The sequence below is a fragment of the Trachypithecus francoisi genome, unplaced genomic scaffold (genome assembly GCF_009764315.1).
Source record: "Trachypithecus francoisi isolate TF-2019V2 unplaced genomic scaffold, Tfra_2.0 Lachesis_group16, whole genome shotgun sequence".
NCBI classification, from domain to species: Eukaryota; Metazoa; Chordata; class Mammalia; order Primates; family Cercopithecidae; genus Trachypithecus; species Trachypithecus francoisi.
Window position 1 is genome coordinate 55,754,573 of NW_022681461.1, and position 7,702 is coordinate 55,762,274.

Below are 7,702 nucleotides of genomic sequence, written 5' to 3' on the forward strand. Positions count from 1 at the left end.
GAAGGGAAAAAGAAAATGCAAATCTAGTGATTATTTTACTTATTCCTCTGGAATAAGCTTTGATAGATAAATAATTTGGAAAGTCATTGGCCTCAGGTCAAGGATACATATGAATATTGTTAGTGTTCTTATATCACTACAATAATGACAGCTTATTTTCAATTTTCTTCAGCTAATAGTTAGCTTAGGAAAAAAGATAAAACACACCTTTAAAAAGTATTCTCAATATGATTGATCCATTAGCATCATATTATTGAGTTAAGGATTTCATTTGTCTTCACTGAGTTTTTGTTGTAAGTTTTGTTTTCTGTCTCCACTGTCTCCTAATAAGAACATGAAATTGCATCTTTTCCTTCAGTTAAATGTAACTTAAGACTCCTCCATACAGAGTGGTCTTTAGTGATGAAATTATGTAGTAGAGACCCATTGTTTCAGGATAAAAATGGCTTTTAGGATAAGACTTTTTAAAAATCGAAAAATTTGGAGTTGTGAATTAGCTTTCACAAAGAAGGTATGCAAGTCAAGAACAGAATACTCATATGTTTTGACATTCATTTAGTTTCAAAATACTTGGAGGTGAAACATGACACAACATTGTCTTATGCACAATTTTGAATCATTTGGAAAAAAGCTGCAAATCTTTGTTCAAACTCTAAAAATAACTTTTTACTCATCTCCCCCTACTTAGCAAGTATGTCTGTAACCAACAATAACACTTTTTATATTGGTCAATTTGCCCAAATATGTATTTTTTAATTTTTCTAAGCTGCCTTATTTTTAGATTATGAAAAACATAATCAATTGTCAAACGCACTATTGATATTTATTAATAAACTACATGAATAGTGGAAAGAACATGGGGTTTGGAATCCTGATATTTAACCAGGGTATGAATTCCCACTTACTTACTGGAGGACCTAACAAGGTGTAAGTCTTTTCTGACTCATTAGTTAAGTAGAAAAAATAAGACCCATTCCTGGTATGAGATGAAGCTTAGAAAATATGTGGTGTTTAGTAGGTACCTAATATAGTTTTCCTTTCTTTTGTTTTTCACTCTATTAAAAACGTAAGGGACTTTCTCCAGAACTCTTTTATTCTATGTCTATGCAATTCTTTTGTCTATCTTTTCTTCATGCTTTAATGGTAAAAGTTCGACATTTCATATTTCTATAATGAACTGCTTTTTTCTCTGTATTATACTCTGTCTCGTGGCTTGTTAGAAACATTTTTTAAAAAGGAAAATTTAAAAAATTCATGTAATTTAAGTAGGTCTCAGTGAAACACATTTTGTTATTATACATATTTGAGTTTTCCATGGTTAAAAGATATATTTGGGTTTACCATGGTTAAAAGGTATCACCTAAAACGTAAAAGTCATATGCAATAAAAAACATGATATATAATACCTGTAGTTTACTTCAGCATTAGTAGTTTTATTGAACCTCCCCAGAAAATTCTAGCCACATTTAATTCATTCAGTTTCTATGTAAAATAAAAAATAGAAGGAAGAAAAAAAGGAAAGAAGGAAGACAATTTTAAGAGATCAGAATTTAAAACAATGCATTGATTAACATAGTTTGAAGGAAAGTATTTACACTTTTGGCAAACTGTATTTCTCATGGAATGCTCACAATTAGAAATAGTATTAGATTTCTAAATGCATCATACTTTTTTTGAATATTTCCTAAAAGCTATGTTTACTTGATTACAACTAAATTAATAAATACACTTACAACTTTCCTACTGTTAAAGATTTTATCGTCTTCTCTAGAAACTGAACAAAATTAATCCCGATTTTCTAGCCATAATGTAATCCCATTGATGCATTTCATATTTATTATAAACATCTTTCTTTTTGAACCTCGTGGGAATCACAGTCCCCAAGCCCAGTAGCCAAGATGGAGAGAAAACAATGTGCATTATGTCCATATTACTTTTATAGTCCATCTATGAAATATCCTTTTTTATATCATTTTCAGTCTCTGTGCACAAGTTTTCTATTTGTGAGCACTGATGATTTTCATTAAATGGAAATATTACTTTAATATTGGGCCACTGAGTTCTCTATTCTTAGACTAATGTTAATATTACTCATTCTTCTTAAATGTATAAATTGTGTGCTATTACACAGTAATAAATGTGGCAGTAACAATAAATTGATTGCATTCAATATTTAGAATTACAGATAGAAAAGGCATCGATTACTAACATTTATCACATTATGTATTAAGCACTATACTTACACTTAATCCCTTCAACAACCATGTAACATAGGTAACAGTCTCTTGACTTTTTCCACGAAAAATCTAATGTTTAGAGAGGTTAAGTGTATTGCCAGGATGACAAGATAATCTGTCTTTGCTATCCTCCGATATATTGATTAACCTGAAATAACTTGGTTGTGCTTACACAGCTAGTGAGAAGTAGAGCCAGCACATATATAAGGTGAGTATTTCTAGATTTCAAATATTTGAGTTCAAATTTCAGCTCAACCATTTAGAGCTCTGCTTTCTGACTCAAGGCATACAATTTATTCTAATTTTCTAATTACTTACATGCAGACTCTGTGGTTGACGAGCCTCTCGCCTTTTGAATAAACAGTAAGAAAATACTTCACACTTTCCATATGTATGTAAATATTTCATGAAATGCAAAGAACACACAAAATGATGGGCCATGATATTCAGTATTTAATCAGTAGGCACAAACAGCTCTTGCTTTGTATGGTAGTGCAACACTATTAAAATGATCAAGAAAGCTGAAAAAAATGCAAATAATTCTCAATAATCAATGGGAAAATATGATTTTTTCATGGCTTTAAGAAAATTTTTTCAAAAATTAAAAACCCTGTCAGTTAAAAATGTATGAAGAAATGAAAAAATAATAATAAAATGAATTATTTCTTTAGCAAACTATTATTTAAAACATTGCCAACATTGAGAATTCAAAGTGTTTTATTTTGTTGCAAAAACTTACACAAATTAGTCTGAACAGGGTTTGCCTTCTTCTTCCCATCAAGTAACGTACAGTATAGACTGATAATCCATTTTATGCGTTGGCAAATTGTGATGCTCATTTTTATGTTTGGATCAGTTTTCAACAATTTATCCTTTGTACTTTCAATATTGTGAAATATCTCCAAAGGTTTCTTTAATGTGAGTTTTGGCTGACATCACTTCATCTCAGACAGCTTCATCTTTTCCAACACAACCACTTTCCTCGTTTATGCCAATAAAGTTCACCTATGCTCATTTCTCTAGCTGCATACCTAGAATCTCTCATAAATGCAACATTATTAACATTCTGATGGCTATTTCTTTTGTAACTCCATTTACATTCAATTCAAATTTCACATTCAGTGTTTATTATTTTTTGTCTCTTTGTTACTCTCACTTTTGGATGAGTTGCCTCTTTTGATTATCCATTTTCATAAAATGTCACGCGGATTTATCTTTGGGAGACAAGGAAGCACCACAACCGCACATTTTGCTGTCTCTGCGTGAACTGAATAGCAGATGCACCATGACCAATCACCAACAGACTTTTAAAGAAGTGATGTGATTTGCCACTGCTCATGATGCACGTTGGTTATTTATGTAGTGAGTTGTGGGTGGAATAGCTAGCAGCAAAGTACCGCATGCAATTACTCACAGTTAATATACTATGGCAACTGAAATTTTCGCCATTATCTTTGAAGACTTGTGTAACTAAACTGTGGTGACTGAATTCATGCGTATCAAACTGAGAAAAATTGAGCCTACCTGTATTTGAGTAACTCTTTAAAATACATAATTTTTTAAAGTGTGTATTATTTTGCTCTTCATGATAACCATAGCTAGAGTATATATTTCCAATATAAACAAACATATATTTTAAGATTTAGACATTAACAGAAAATATTTCTTTTATAGCTGGGCGGGCCATTTCATATTTAGTGGTGGCACATGCCTGTAGTCTCAGCTACTCAGGAGGCTGAGGTGAGAGGATGGCTTGAGCCAAGCAGATCCAGGCTGCAGTGAGCTATTATTCTGCCACTGTACTCCAGGCTGTGCAAAAGAATGAGATTTCATTTCTTTTAAAAATAAAGTAGCATGTAACTTTACGGAAATAAGTTAATAGAAATATTTATAGCATCTATAACTTATACAACTTCAATGTTAAATATTCAGTCAAGGGGTATGTTATTCTAAGTTCAGTCAAAGGGTATGTTATTCTAATAGGCCTATAACCTGCTCAGTAGTCTTTGAAATTCTGCAGTCACTTTAAGGGGCAACAATTTAACATCAGAAGATTTTCTGGGTCTTAATACCCCAATTATTCCTCCAAGCCAAAGGATCTGAACACATTTGCTGAGACAGTAATCACTGAACGTTTTTACTGTGGCATATGTGTTGTATACTCTACATTCATTATTTTGAATATCAAGAATAATGCTGCAAGGTAGGCATGAAGTATTATCTATAATTTACAGATAAGGAAATAAAAGTCCAGAGTCATTAGGTAATTTGACCAAAGTTACATCCTCATGTCTCTGGCCTGTAAATCAGGCTTTCCTTTTTAAGGGAACTACTGCTCTTCCCAGGTTGAATAAGCTTTCCAAGGAATGCATAAAAATTAATTAATTGATGGATCCTACCTAGAAATGTGGGATTAAAACCAATTATCGTTAGCAAATCAAGAAGCATGGTTAATATCTACCTTGTAGCACATGGACGTCTAAGAAGCAGTTTGGTTCTTCCAGACACTCTCTGGTGCTCAATAGGCATAAATGTGGTTTAAATGTGACTCTATTCCTCTTCCCTTCCCACCCTCTCTAACTTCAACTGAATATAATGAGGGATTAAAAGTTTTTCAGAGCTTTTATATCACAGACACTCTGCAGAAGTGAGCTCACTGTATTTTATAGAAATACAAAGAGTTTCCATTTATAGTAGCTTATTTCTCTGTGTATTTGTTTTAAGACCATTGCTCATCTTTCTGTAATAGATCAACTTATTTTTAAAAACTGAGCTAAGTTACAATTGTAATTTCTTGAGATGCAATACATTCTGAGAAAAGAAAAATCAAAAGAATGTAACTTATTGCAATTTTGCCATATGACATTCACTTCCAATTTTCCATGAAATATAAAATTTACTTTCAATTTTGAAATATAACAGATTTCATCTTTTTAATTACCACAGTAAATGTGGAGGTAAGGAGTTGCATTTGAATTTTTTTACTAAGTGTCTCCAAAACCAATAGAAAATAGTAAGGTTCTTGAAGAGTGTGGATAGATACATGAGAATTTTCTCAACATATTTTTAAAATGTTGGGACTATGAAGTTGAGGAACTAAGTTTATCACTTAATAAAGGCTATTTTAAAGCAAAAATGCAATATAAATATTTATTACTATTTTCTCCTATAGTTATCTCACAGCTTATTTTTTTGACAATATACACTTCTTCAACTTCTCCCACTCCACCTATAAGCTTATCTGCAACCATCCCATCCTTACGTCTTTCTTTCTTTTTGCCAGGATGTCATTCTTGTTGTCTACAGTTAACCCTTTAACCTGTACCCTGGATCACATTTTCTGATTTTCTCTTGCCCCATGTTGCATCAATTTTCCTTCCATTCTTCTGCATCTTTCACTATTCTTACTGTTTATTCTTGAGCATAGTCATATACACTAGCTCAAATCTTTATTATAGAAAACCTTTCATTGACCATATAACATCCTTAACTTATTTTCTCTTCTCTCCTCAGCCAAGATTCTTGAAAGTCTTGTTTAAACTACAGTAATCATTTTATTTAATGAAATTAGATTCTCTCTGAAACTGGATTCTGCTTTTAATATCACACTGAATTTGCTGTAGGAAAAAATCATCAATAACCTCTATATATACCATGTATATCAAATCCTGGCATTCTGGACATTTATCCATCGTTGGACCCTGGAGATGATTTTTTTTTTTTTTCACAGCCCCTTTTTCCGTTGCTTCTATGATGAATTTCCTTGGTCTTCTTCCTAAAATTTCCACTCCTTTCAAACTGCTTTTTTACACTTTGACTTTTATGTTTTGTTTTCCTTGGCTTTCTACTATTCTCATTTTACCCAAACTTCTAAATGATCTTATTCTCATTTATTTATTCATCTGATGTAGATGTGATGGAAATCACCTCTGTCCAGACCTTTCTTCTAAGCTCTAAATCATCACAATAAAATATCCTTGTACAAAGTCAGGCCCTTTAATATTTTTTATTCTCTTCCCTTGAAAGCTGCTTCTCCTCATGCTTTCTTTTTCTTAGTTGATTCTATTGCTATCTACCCAGTCCCCCAAGTCAATATTGTCAATGTTTTCTTCTTAACTCACCACTTTTTTTCATTTATCACAGCTACTCAGTTATCAGTGTCTGTTAATTCTGCATTTAAATGTGTCTCAAATATGCCTCCTCTATATTCCCACTTCCATTGCCTCAGTGGGGTCCTCATTATTTTGGAAGTTTATATCTGCAATGGCTTTGACCTTTATTCACTTCTTCCCCTAAATCTATCTTCACACTACTTTTGGAATGATTTTTTTTTTTTTTTAAACACAAACTTTATCGAGCTTAAAATCTACCAGTTGCTCCCACTTGCACTTAGGATAAGTTTAGACTTACTCATCTGGTTGGACCAGGATTTTTCCTTACCCTTTCTGCCTTCCAGCTTCTTCTCCTGCTGCGGAGATAATGCTGCAAGGTAGGCATCAAGCACCACTACACATTTAAGAAAGGAAATAGAGGCCCAGAGTCTCTGGGAAACTTGCTGAAACGTACACAATCAGGAAGTTCTCCTATGGTCCTCCTGTGAGGTTACATGCATTCTTTGTACCAGTCATGTGAATCTACTGCTAAGTCTTCAAAGCATAGTGCTTCTTCACACTCATGTGATTTAAGCAAGGCCTTTCTCTTGCTGGAATATTCTTCCTCACACATCCACTTCACTGCATTTAAGACACAGCTCCAGTGTCACCCCTTCTCAAAAGCTCTCCCTAGAGGCCGGGTGCGGTGGCTCATGCCTGTAATCCCAGCACTCTGGGAGACTGAGGCAGGTGGATCACTTGAGGCCGGGAGTTTGAGACTAGCCTGGCCAACATGGTAAAACCCCATCTCTACTAAAAATATCAAAAAAATTAGCCAAGTGTGGTGCTGCGTGCCTGTAGTCCCAGCTATTCAGGAGACTGAGGCAAGAGAATCACGCGAATCCAGGAGGTGGAGGTTGCTGTGAGCCAGATCGCACCACTGCCCTCCAGCCTGGGCGAAGTGTCTCAAAACAAATAAATAAACAAACAAACACCCAGCATTCCCTAATATTTCAATGATGACATAGGTGCTCCTGCTTCATGCTGCTTCTATTTCAATGACAGTTAAATATCCCTTGGTTTTAGCAGTTGTTCCACTTTTATTGTGATCCTCCTATCATCTCCCCTCCTAACTGTAACTCTTCAACCACTGTATATGCCTCACCTTTGTGCCTCTTGCAGTGTGCACAGTTTCTGGAATTTGATAAGGCATGAGTTCTGGATTTATCTAATTATTAGTTTTAATACCACAGAAAGGTAGAGAAAACTCATTGCTTTCTCTTACTTGGAAAATGAGAACTTGGGACTACATTATCACTCTGTGATACTATGATTACAGCTTCTTTGTATTTCTGTGAAGTTCTGTACATATTC